The 13,087-nt window shown below is 41.2% G+C and overlaps 1 protein-coding gene across 24 annotated transcripts in view; it reads right to left on the bottom strand.

The window, feature by feature from the left end:
• svila (supervillin a) overlaps window positions 1-13,087 on the bottom strand; it is a 279,438-nt gene that overhangs the window by 255,048 nt on the left and 11,303 nt on the right. For 19 of the 24 annotated variants that reach the window (XM_072253923.1, XM_072253920.1, XM_072253929.1 and 16 more), the window contains exon 1: window positions 6,608-6,924. The exons of 1 other annotated variant lie outside the window; for it this stretch is intronic. The gene's annotated coding sequence lies outside the window, so the exon portion shown is untranslated. Of the gene's footprint in view, window positions 1-6,337; window positions 6,357-6,607; window positions 6,925-7,150; window positions 7,226-13,087 lie in introns of those variants that run through there. 4 more of the 24 variants (XM_072253940.1, XM_072253926.1, XM_072253922.1 and 1 more) reach the window with 4 other exon arrangements.

The raw sequence follows: 13,087 nt of genomic DNA, 5'->3' as shown, positions 1-13,087 counted from the left end.
TGGACTTTGTGGTCACAAGAGCCCCTCAATGGAGAGAAATTACCTATCAATAAACAATTTCTCGCTTCATAAAAAGAATGCCCACTTGATGTGAGGTATGAAAGGAACCAATGCTTGAGTCAGTACACTTAGGAAAAGGAGGGAATAAGTAGATTGCTTTTATAAATCCAAACATATTAAAGTTGCTAAGAGTCCCAACAAATCAAAAACTTAAAAATAGCAAAATGCGATTAACAGACTTTGACAAAAGTAAACATAACATTAAGGTTCAACAGTGTCGGGTGAAGCCAATTTATAAATATCAGAATTCATCGTTATGAATTGTTCCCCAACACTGATTAAAAGCAGGTTCCTTAATGCTATTATATCCGGGGGTGGTAGCGAGGATAAGCTCCCACTACCCATTGAATGCTCCCAATGTCTCAAATAGCCTCTGACAACCAAGTCTAGCTTCTGGCTAAGCCCGACAGAACCATTTCTCCTGACAGGAGAAGGGGTAAAGGCGGGTTACTGGAGCTTTAAAACCCGTCGCTTTGGGCAGATGAGGCTTGTCAGCCGAGGTTGGCAGCTTATCTGGGAGAAGGAAAACGCTGATCTCAAACCTCCGCTGCCTTGCGGCTAAACCCACTCACAGAGAAGGCTTTGGGAGTAAACCCTGAGGAAAAATCCGGAGCTGGAATCCCTATGGCAGTCCTACGTTGAGTTCAACGCTGACTCGTAACTCCCACAACGCCGCGGGTGCCAAACTGTATCGGTTTCTGCCGTTCCTTTGGATTAATCAGCTGTGCGGAGAAGAGAAGCCTACTGTGTGGCCAACAGCTTACTCACCATATCACTAGACAGCTAGGACACAACATCCATGGTTGATGCCAATTAGTGGAGGGCCATGTTTATAACTATGTGCAGCCCAGTTATTTCTAAGAGAGCAAGAAGCAACTGTTTTGTTAATTACGTTTACAAAATTCAGTTGCATACCAAAAAATGGTAACAATTTGGATCTTGTTACTGGAAAGTAATTTAATGGCAGTAGAGCAGATGGAACCTTGACATTCCAGTCAAAATTAAGATTAGTTTTAGTTTATTGATGTGCTGCATTTATTGGCTCAAAATGGATAAATTCTGCCTCCTCTTTGAGGATGTGCAACCAAGTTGCTTATATAATTCAGACAATGCCCTGCAGAAACTGAAACACACCCACGGTGTTGGATGATTAAATTCAAATGGGCAAACCATGAGCTGCACACAATTTTATGCTGGCGGCACTGCAATACACATCAAGAGGTAAAAAGGATAAAAGCTGAATATTCAAGATCTGCATGAAAATACCTGAATGCTTACACAGGAATGGGAAGGCAAGAGTCAAAAGAGAGTGCACAAATCCCAGGTCTTGTAACCAGCAGATATAGAAGCTGAGCCCTTATCCTTTATATGTAATGAGATCTAGAATTCTGACATTTGTGGAAAAGGTATCTTTTCCTCCTTATGTATGTCACCAACACAGCTCAAATGAGCCAATGCAATGCAAGAAGCAATCAAGCTCAAGAGAAATGGTAACATCAACATCTTACTTGTAAGATGCACCAAATGCAAGAAAAGAATGGTCTTCGTTAAAGAAATAGAATTAAGTGAAGGCTGAGTGAAAAGAAAACAGCAAAATGATTGAGGAGCCAAATTAAAACATCAAAGGTATCGTTTAGCAGAAATACACAGGGACACAAATCATTGCATTCATTTTTTCTTGGTCAGTTTTCTCATGTATTTCATCTTTGGTACCTTATGCTTTTGAGTAAATCTGATGTAATTTTATCAAAAGTGTTTTTAAGAATTTTGACAGTGTCAGAATAACAGCTGGGTATATCCACAGACCAGCCAAAAGAGTGATCCATCAGAAAACTATGTGACAATTCACAGGGCTGCAAATTAAAGTAGAAAGGACAGAATTAACATTAATTTCCCCATCCATTCAGTATTCCTTTGTGAGAACAATGCCTCAACACTTGGATAGAATATCACTATTGCTAACACCACAATAAGTGGTGTTATATTACTGTGCATATAATGGAATTGAAGATATATAAACAATATGATTAATGTGGAACAAATGCAGCTCTCAGGGTGGAGATGGTAGAACAAGAAGCAGATGTTGTTTGATGCAGGCAGCTCCAAGATATTGAAAATGGACACAGTAAGCAGTAGTGGAAATATTAAAAATGGAAAGTGGTCAATGTGCTTGCATAATTGCAAACGATAGCATATCAAAACAAGTCAAATTAGTCTGTGACACCTGACAGTCCCAAATCTATTTCTATGTAGCAGGAGATAAAATAGTCAAGCTTTGTATGATATCTGGAACTAATCACAACACTTTTCTTCCATCTCTCCAAAAGCAGATCAGTTGAATCTTGAACAAGATCATACACGGCCTACTCTTTGGCAAGGTAAAACAAACAGGCCAACAGATATGGTCAGAATTATTTATATTCTAATCAATGCTTCCTAAATGTAAATAATGCTGCAGTGCAAAGAACTGCCATATATTATTTAAACAAATCAGAATAGTTTCTCATGACCTGTTCCCAGTAATAAAATACAATTCTTCTTTGATAAACTTTTTTTTGTAAAATAAACAAACTTTTCACAGAAATTTTATCTCTGCAGTTTCAGAGACTGTTTCTTTTAAAAAAAACTGGCTGCCTCATGAGCTTCCACAAAAAGTTTAAAATACATGATTTATGACAGTTGGCAATAGCAGCAAAGAATGAGTGAAAATCAAATTTTACAGTCCACAGTAAGTTGGATTTCAGATGGTGCATCCAACAATACAGACCTCCAAGGCTGTAAATCTAATCCCATTAAAGATAAAAAAAATTGAAGTAAATTACTTCTACAGGAGCTGGATTGAAGTTATCAACATCTCCAGAGACAAGCCATACAAGGGTAGGAAAAGAGAGAGAGACAAGTCTTTTGGGCCATTGTTAACCTAGATGGCACACTAAAGACTTAACCGCAGAAATATTTAAACTTTTGGTTACAGTATCATAAGAGACACATAACAGAGGCTCAGATGAGCTAAACTGCAAACTGAAAGTTAAGAATGAGAGCATACAGGAGAAAACCCTTCAGAGGAGTCCTTATCAGAAGTTTAAAATTCCACTGTTTGCAGATAAGATACTCACTATTGCCCAACACTTTCACTGCTCTGGAGACACAAGACTATAGATGCTTGAATCTGGAGCAGAAACAGACTGGTAGAGGAACTCAGGGGGTCGAGCAGCATCTGTGGTTGTGGGCATGGGTAAGGCACCCAGATGCAGAATCCCAACAATTCCTTCCCCCTCCCCCCCCAAGACGTTACTCCATCCGTTGAGTTCCTCCAGCACTTCATTTTTCATTTCACTAAACTGGACATTGAAAAAAAATGGTGCAGTTAAAATTCCCAAATGACTGCTTAAGTTAAGAGGATGTAGTTAAGACTGCTAGGATACAAGTAAGATTTCTCTTGGGGGCATAGAACTGACATAGAAGGCAATGGTAGTGTTTACTGCCCATTTGCGGCAGCATGGCGATGCCTCACAACTCTAATAATCTGAGCCTTTTCCAATCTCCAGTGCTTTCTGTTGGATGTTTTTTACATTTGCTTCTTGTGATAGTGTGGGCTTTGGCTATCTCGCAAAGGCATTAATGAGGTTTAGTGGGTCAACTGCTCACTATAAAATTGTCCCTGGTATTTAGGAAATTGCTGGAATCTGGGAATGTAGGGAGAATAAAACTGATGGGAATGTAGGGAGAATGAAATGGAACTACTATAAGATGGTGCCTTAATGGGGATTCGGTGGACAGAAGAATGCATTTCCATGCTTTGCAACCAATTGTCTGAAAAGATTGAGAAAAAAATTGCTGCAGGTCAGAGACATACTGTGCTACTTCAGAAGGCAGTTAATACTCATGTTGACTGGTACAGAAATAAAAAGCAGGAGTTTAAGTAAAGTAGACCAAGGAAGTGTCAGATTGGTGTTGAAACACAAGTGGGATATTCCCCAAGAATGCATGAGTATTATATTAGATTTTTGTAAGAATTAAAGCTTTAAACGATATATACAAGATACAGGCCACATACATCTCAAAATACAGTTTCATAGCTCCCCATTGCAAATAAGTCACTGAACTAGAAATTATCGTGAAGACTAGGAAACCGATTTATTGTTTTAAGAAGCATAGCTTGCTTCTCACATCTCAAAGTCTCAGAGAAACAACCTAATAATCACAGTGGTTCCAAACACTCCGGGTTTTTCTGCAAGATGATATTGAAAGGATATAGCTTAAAAGTGACACATAGTTCTCCTGTCACCCTGGGGCAAAGGGAAAAAGATTGAAGGGGAATAAAAGAAAGAAAGATGACTAGGTTCTCTCCTTTAATAAAAAAGATGAAATACCTTCAATCCAATTAGATACTATTAATAACACCTCTAATTCCGTGAGAGAGCAAGAGGCAAAGGTGGAATTCACCTTACCCTTATTGCCGTGACATCGAGATACAATCTGTCTCCATTGATAAGTTTTTAAAAAATGTATTATCTCCTCTAAATACATGCCAACTACCTCCATGCCTAGCAGAAAAAAAATGTGTATTCATAGGAAAGAGCAAGCTGGTTGCAAACTTAAAAGTCACATATCCAAGCTCAGTTTCTAATTTGTAGTAACAGAAATAAAATAAAATGTGTGCTTGCAATATGTACTTCAGAATATTAGTAATGTATACAGCTTATAAATACAAAATCTTGGAACTGTACTTTTTAAAATTACCTATTTACCTTTGGTGAGACACTGCTAAGTCTGACCATACATTTATGGGTACTACACATATATTTAACTCAAGATCTTGCATTCCTTAATTTTGTATTACTGTAATTATAGCCCTATAATGAACCATCATGCCTGTTGATTGCCCTAGTAGCAACTCTGCATTATGCTAGACTAAGCAATCCCAAACGCAAACCATGTGTCAATGTGGATCAGAACATTGAAAATGTTGCTCAATTCATTTTAAACTACTGTGATAATCTAGATCTAGTGTCCATCCTCATTTCATGATAAAAACATATCCAGGCTAGAGCAGAAGGATGAAAACTAAATTGTCCATCAACTTTATCCCCTCACAAAGGACTGTTCATACATTTTAACTCCTTGTCCTTTGCTTCAAGGTCCAGAGTATTTATTTAATGAGATACAGTGTGGAGCAAGCCTTTCCAGCCCTTCAAGCCGCACTGCCAGCAACACCCGGTTTACCAATTGGACAGTGGGAGGAAACCAGAGTACCCGGAGGAAACTCACATGGTCAGCAAACAAGCTCCTAACAGGCAGCAGCAGGAATTGAACTCGGGTTTCCTATACTCTAAAGCATTGTGCTAACCACTATACTGCCATGCTCCTTGGCTCTATTTTCAGGTAGAAGAAAAATAGCCAGCTCCTTGCCCAATTGTATTGCTATCAGGCCCTTAACTCCACCCTCTACATTTCTACAGAACTTTTTGCCTATATTCTGACCCACAACCTATCCTTAAGCCAGCCATTACTTTGTGCTTGGTCTGACATTCTCAACAATGCAAGCAAAAAAAGATAGGACAGAAAAAATGAGACACATAAAAAGCACCCAGTTTAGAGTGAGGTGGCAGCTTGCGAGATGCATTCAAGAGCAGAATGAAAAGATACTCCCATGGAAAGACTTGTAGAAAGAGACTCATGTGAGACTGAAAAGGTAGATTGATACAATTATCCATAAACACCCACAATGAGGAATTTCAAGCTGGAAGTCAGGCAGACAAGTTACAGCCGGGAAGCTTTATGATTTTGTCCGCACAATGTTGAACATTAACTGGAATTATCTAGAAGTCCATAACCCAAATTATCAGTTCACAAATATTGAGACAGTAACATTTCTATCTTCAATACCCATTCACATTATTTTTAAATAGTTCATCTCGGAATGCATGCAAAACGTTTGGATTTTGGCGGGGGGGGTGGGAAGATAAAGGCAAGGGAGAGTGGAATAAAAGAGACCCCGTTATAAGCTTAAGTTACAAACAGATGGTGTTCTGGAGAACACGGCCACACGTTAGGAAAGTGAACAATGGATCTATACCGTAGAATCTGCAAAAACCGAAAGCACATGCAGAAGCATTCTCTCCGCAGAAAGCGGCGGAGACAAACTTTACAAGAACACTAACAGCCCCTCGGAGCCTTACCGCTGGCAGAGAAAGAGGTGCCAACATGGGGGTGTGTGTGGGGGGGAATAACTCCGGCGAATGGTCACAGTGGAAACAATACTAAGGCAACGTACGTTCACATCTTGGTGCACACGGAGAAAAGTGCCAAGCTTCCCCTCATCCGGAGGAACACCGCTCTACAGAATACTGTCAGCACGAACACACACTGCATCCTGCTCTGTCCTGCCCACAGAATTTAACCCCCAAACGCCCCTTAATGGGCGCAACACTTTAAGTGGTATTAGGGACTTTTCGCCTACAACGCCAATATATTTTTACACCTAGTGGATATGTTACTTTCTCATGCACATACAAATATTAGAAATCTTCCTGGAATATCTTACCTTCCGGTTACAGCCCAATCTTGAGATACTGTATACAGAAATTAGTAGTGGGTGACTTGTTGGAGATAGCGGTTGGGATTTGTCATTTAAAAACATGAAAACCAAATATGCACTACCAGATAAAATAATGTCCAAAAAACAAGGGAAGGGGTGATGTTTGAAAGAACTAGTGTCAAAAGATGAAGGAAGGTGGAGACTACTACAACAAAGTGTCGCAGGCGAACTTCAGCCGGGAGTTGTAGCTTTAAACTGGTTCTACTTGGCTGTTGCTTTGTGAGTGGCGCCTGCCCCCGGGTCACTGCGAGACCACCGGCATCAGTACGAGCCCCCCGCTGCCGATCCACCCGTCCCCTCCCCCGTGACTGAGAGTTCCCCCACCGTGGACCCGCCTGTCTCCGGGGTCAGGCGAGCACGCTGCAGCAGATCCGCCTCTCTCTCTCTCTCTCCCCGCCCGGATTACGACCAGCCTCCGCCGCGCATCCCCCCGCCTCCTCACTGCCGTCGGCTGCGAGCTCCCTTCCCCACCGCCGCCCCGGAACCCACCGTCTCGCTGCCGCTGCCGCCGGTGCCGGTGCCAGATCCCGCCGCACAACCCACCGTCTCACTCCTGCACTCGGGCTCCTCAACAACTTCCGCTACTCGCTTCGAGTTTACAGAGTCGGACACGCCACCCGGCACTAACTGCTCAGCTCCAGCAACCGCCCCACATACACAAACATATACCAAAGAAAGTTGTGATAAAAGCTTTACTGACACCCCGCCAATTGCTTTATTTCAGGGGAGATTGTGTTTTTATCTACGCTACTGCTGTGGCAGTTTATTTGTGCAGTATATGCATTTTCCACGAGTTCGTAAACTTCAGTCGTTCACTGAGGGGCACTTCCGGACGAGGCGAATTTTTAAAGTGGCAGGCAGCTGGGCGCGTGTGATAAAGGCACACAGCGAAAAATAGTATTTACACTGTGGGAGGGAGGGAGTGGAGGGAAAGGGGAGAGAGAGGTGGGGGGAAACGGGAGGGGCGTTAGGCGGGAAGGAGAGGCAGGCGGAGGGAATAAGCGATGGTAGGAATTTGGGAGCACAAGGATGTTTGTTCGCCGGGAATTAAATACTGAGAGGCGAGAGACTTCAAGTGAATATGTGTGAAAAGGACTGTGTGAGTAAAATGGAAATGTATCTCAACTAATGTGGGTTATCTTTGCTTTATTGAGAATTAAAAATGTGTAGAATTTGGAAATCTGAAACAAAATAAAACCTAAAACTTGCTTCTCATCAGATTAGCAGTCGTGGAAAGAAAATCCATTTAAGAGATTACCCAGGTTTTACAAATTCCCAGCATATTACACAAACAAAGGTGCTGGCTGGCCCTTAACTAGTAAATAATTTCAACAGAGAAATTCTCTTTGTTTTACTCAATACCCTCTTCTTTGTTACCTATTCTAGCCAGTTTCAGTTCTGATGAAGGATCTCAGTCTGAAATGTTAACTGTTTCTCTTTCCATAGATGCTGCTTGACTTGCCAGTTGCTTCCTGTGTTTTCTGTTTTATTTCAAATTTCCAGTGTTTGTAGTTTTCATGATTCTTTCATTTACATTTCAAGTCAAAGACCCTTTATCAAAACAAATGCTGAGGGACCTACTGAGTGTTTCCTGCATTTTCTATTTTTACCTCAGCATAATGCTTGACATTAACCTTCTCAGGGGAAAATCCTGGAAATGCTTTTCTCCTGCTGGGATTTTTGTTTAAGGAAATGGAATGACGAAGGAACTGTATTTTGGAGATGAAATACCTAACAAGAACTTGGAGGTAAATGTAGAAAGCTGCAATATCAATGCTCCCTCACTGTGTGGTTTGAAAGCAAAGGGATATGTTAAGTTCTCAATAACTCACAACATTTTTATTGGTAGCTGAACTGTAAAGCATTAACAGCTTAAATTATATCGACTTGTACAGTCAGGAGGAGGTAATTAGAAATGAGGCATTGCTTAAGAGGGTTCTGAGACCTCTCCAAAAAGGCCTTTCCAAATGGTATATCAAAATAATTAGAGTCTGTTTAATTGAGCTGTTTTTAAGAAGGCTTACATTTTGTTGCCCACTGTCTATTAGATAACACACACAAAATGCTGGAGGAACTCAGCAGGCCAGACAGCATCTATGGAAAAGATTACAGTCGACATTTCGGCCTGAAATGTCAACTGTACTGTTTTCTATTGATGCTGCCTGGCCTGCTGAGTTCCTCTAGCATTTTGTGGGTTGCTCAGATTTCCAGCACCTGCAGATTATCTCGTTTGTCTATTAGCTAATGGCCTTGTCCAGAACTCACTTCTGGAAAGTGCTATAGAGCTATTAAAAGAAGAACTTCATGCCACCATAGAAATTTCTTCCCCAGGCAGTTAAACTGATCAACCATTCTATTCATTCCACTCCACCCCCACCCCGCCGTCAACAATTTCCTCAGTCACTGCACTACACTGTAAATACTTGAAACCGCTTGTTATACAGCTGTTTACATTGTAAATACATGCTGGGGTTTATACTCATTTGATTCCATATCCAAAGTTTATTTTGTTATATAAATTTTTATTCTTTATAATTATTGAATGTTTTTGTTGTTTGTCACGCCAACACACTACAGCCAGTTCCTAATACATGTATACGGTGAATGCATTTGATCCTTGATTAACATATCCATTGAAGATGTTTGTTGCCCAAACAGTATTATTTATTATTCTTGCATGCCCAGATTCTTTACTGAGATTGCTGAGTTGATTGTATTGTTGCCTCAGAATTAGAAAGTTGTCTGATTGATTCCCAAGCCAGAAATTTGGTAGAGAAGGTCTAGGCTGACAGTAAGGAAGCATCGCAGGTTCTATCTGAAGCTAAATTGAGGCCTGCAAATTTCCTAAGTAGTTGTTAAAGGTTCAATGATACTCATCGTCACATCCAGTACATCACACTGACAATATTACTGAAGTAAAATACTTGGTCGTCAGTGATGAAGGAAATGTGTATGTGAGTAGGTGATTAAAAAGGAGCCAGAGATCCTTGCCTTCAGTGCCTTAGCATAAAGAACGAGCAGAGAGGCTGTACTATATAAAATCATTAGTTACACCACTGTGTGCTGTCTGGTTGCCATATAACAGGAAGGATGTGACAAAACTAGAAGAGATGCAGAACAGCTGTAATCTACAGGGCTATGGATGAAAGAGCTGGGAAATGGACTGGATGAAAGAGCTGGGAAATGGACACAGAGGGCCAAGTGATTGCTCCTGTGCAGAAAGTATCCGTGGTATCGAGAACCTCAAAGCCATGCATTAGGAGCACACAGAAACCCCTTGTAAGCAGCAGGAGGAGCAGATCATCTCACAAGCTATCCAGCTGTTGCTCTGTCCCATATATGGAAGACAGCAGGTCTCATATATACATAATTAGCTATGTTGGAATAGAAGGGAAACAAGTCACCCTTGACCTCAAGGGTCTATCGAAGAAGTAGCTAAGATGTTAACATCATCAATGTATGATGTTAATGGTGTGTCCTACAAGAGTTGATTTTTTTTGGTGTTCTTAAATTAAGTATTCTTACCACAACACACAAAGCACTGGAGGTACTGATAGTGTCAGGCTGAGGGAAATTTACAGTTAACATTTAAGGTTGGGACCCTTTATCTGGACTAAAAGAGAGAGGTAGCCAGTATAAAAAGGTGGAGGGAAGGGGTGGAGCAACAGCTGGTCTATACTAGCTAACCTCTCTTTCTTTCAGATGTAAGGTTTCAACCCAAAATATTGACTATCACTTTTCTCCTTAGATGCTGCCTGGCCTGCTGAGTTCCTCCAGTGATTTGTGTCTCTGTTTATGCTTACCTCCTGTTTCTAATGGTTACTTACATTCTCTTCAAAAATTTTACCTCACAGTCAATAAATGCTGCAATTTTGAAGCAATCCAGGTTGCCCTAGTACTTGTAGAGCTTTGAAGAGAGTGTCTAGACTGGGATTGTCTTCTTTGGTTAAAACAATACTGAGTAGAATTGGTAATTTATGTAAAAATATTGAAAGGCACAAACAAGATAGAAGGGCCTATTACCCTTGGAGATAGATAACCAGGGACCATAGATTTAAAGTTATATTCAGAAGGATTACTGTTTTTCTAGCTGTGGTTGTGAACTAGAATCTCAGCTGTCAAAATTGCTCCATCTTTTGTTGAGTGGAGAAATGTACCTACTCAATTCTCATCTAATTATTCTACAAATGAAGTTCCCAATGATTGTATAACCCCATGGAATCTAAAACACAGTATTACCTAGAGGGAGAGCTCATTCCAAAGACGTGACTGAACTGACAGATTTACAATGTTATTGCTCAGACTGTCAATTCATAACAAAGAGGAAATTTGAATAAGTCAGATTTGCTTCCCTTGGAGCGGAGGAAGCTGGGGGCGTGGGGGGAGAGACTTAAATGAAGCATATCAAACCGGGAAAGGCCCAAACAGAACTGAATTTTGAAGTAGGAAGAACCTACCAGATGGATCAAAAACAGAGGGCACACATTTAAAAGAAATGTTGGGAGGATTAGATGGGAGAAGTGGAAAGGTTTCATGGTCATAGCTATGCAGCACAGAAACAGGCCCTTCTGCCCATGCTGACTTCTTGAGCTAGTTCCAATACTCCATATCCTTCAAAACCTTTTCTATCCACAGACCTGTCAAAATGTCTTTGTAATTTTACCTGCCTGTGAGGACACTCACCACCCTCAGTGCAGAGTGTGGGAGGAGACTGGAGTTCATTATGTGCAGGTGTGATAGCGGCAGAAACCTTTAACCAATTACAAAAATACTTGGATGTTCAGGTGAGCTATACAGTGTTCTGGTTCTCATGCTTGTAAGAGGAATTGGATCAGAGAGCACTTTTTCAGCTGGCATCAATATGCTGAGCTAATTGACTTCCATCATTGTACGTTTTCTATTATTCTGTTAAAGAAGCAATCAGCTAAATACTTATCCATGTAATTCTACTAATTTATTGAGTAAAATTAAATTTGGTTGTATGCAGCTTGTAGTTCATTAACAGGAAATATTGAAAGCTTTAAATCAATGTTTCATCCTGATATAACTATTATCTAATTTTTTAGTTTTGAACATTATATGAGGTTTTGGCAAGAAAAGGTGGACAATAAGTTGAGTTTCTGGTAAGTTTCTCTTTCTGTTAAGTTACCTTGAATGGAAAATCCTACGAAATGGATCCGCCGTGTGGTCCAGTCCATCACAGGTAAAGCTCTACCCACCACTGAGCACATCTACATGGAGCACTGCTGCAGGAAAGCAGCATCCATCATCAAGAACCCCCACCACCCAGCCCATGCTCCCTTCTCATTGCTGCCTTCAGGAAAAAGGTACAGGAGCCTCAGGACCCACCAGGTTACCCCTCAAACGTCAGGCCCTTGAACCAGTGGAGATAACTTCACTTGTCCCATCACTGAACTGATCCCACAACCTGTTGGCTCACTTTCAAGGGGGATGTGAAGGGCAAGTTTTTTGCTCAGAGAATTGTAGATGCCTGGAATGCGCTGCCTGGTATGATGATAGAGGCAAATATATTAGGGGCTTTTGAGAGATGTTTGGATAGGCACATGGGTGTAATGAAGATGGAGGGATATGGACGTGGTGTAGGTATGAGGGATTAGTGTTTGGGTGTTTTTGATTTGCTTTTTAGCTGGTTCGGCACAACATTGTGGGCCAAATGGCCTGTTCCTGTGCTGTACTCTTCTATGTTCTATGTTCTAAGACCAAGGAGCTGATTACTCACTTCAGGAGATGGAAACCAAAGGTCCATGAGCCAGTCCTCATCAGAGCATCAGAGGTGGAGAGGGCCAGCAACTTTAAATTCCTCAGTGTTATCATTTCAGAGAGCCTGTCCTGGGCCTAGGATGTAAGTGCCTTTGCGAAGAAAGCCCGGCAGTGCCTTCACATCCTTAGAAATTTGCCAAAATTCAGCATGGCAGCTAAAACTTTGATAAACTTCTATAGCTGTGTTTTGGAGAGTATATTGACTGGCTGCATCAAGCCTGGTGTGGAACCACCAATGCCCTTGAACAGAAAAACCCACAAAAAGTAGTGGATACGTCCCAGTACATCACAGGTAAAGCCCTCCCCAGCATTGAGCATATCTGCACAAAGCATTGTTGCAGGAAAGCAGCATCCATCATCAGGGACACCCACGCCCAGGTTATGCTCTCTTCTCGCTGCTGCTATCAGGAAGAAGGTACAGGAGCCTCAGGACCCACACCTCAACCATCATGCTCTTGAACCAGTGGGGATAACTTCACTCGCCCCATCGCTGAACTGATCCCACAACAATGGACTCACTTTCATGGTCTCTTCATCTCATGTTCTCGATATTTACTACTTTTATTTGTAATTATTATTATTTTTTCCTTTTGCATTTGCGCAGTTTGTTTTCTTTTGCACATTGGTTGTTTGTTTGCACATTGA

This window comes from Mobula birostris, chromosome 3 (assembly GCF_030028105.1).
Source record: "Mobula birostris isolate sMobBir1 chromosome 3, sMobBir1.hap1, whole genome shotgun sequence".
NCBI classification, from domain to species: domain Eukaryota; kingdom Metazoa; phylum Chordata; class Chondrichthyes; order Myliobatiformes; family Myliobatidae; genus Mobula; species Mobula birostris.
The sequence above is the reverse complement of the archived record's forward strand: the minus strand, read 5'-3'. Positions and strand labels throughout refer to the sequence as shown.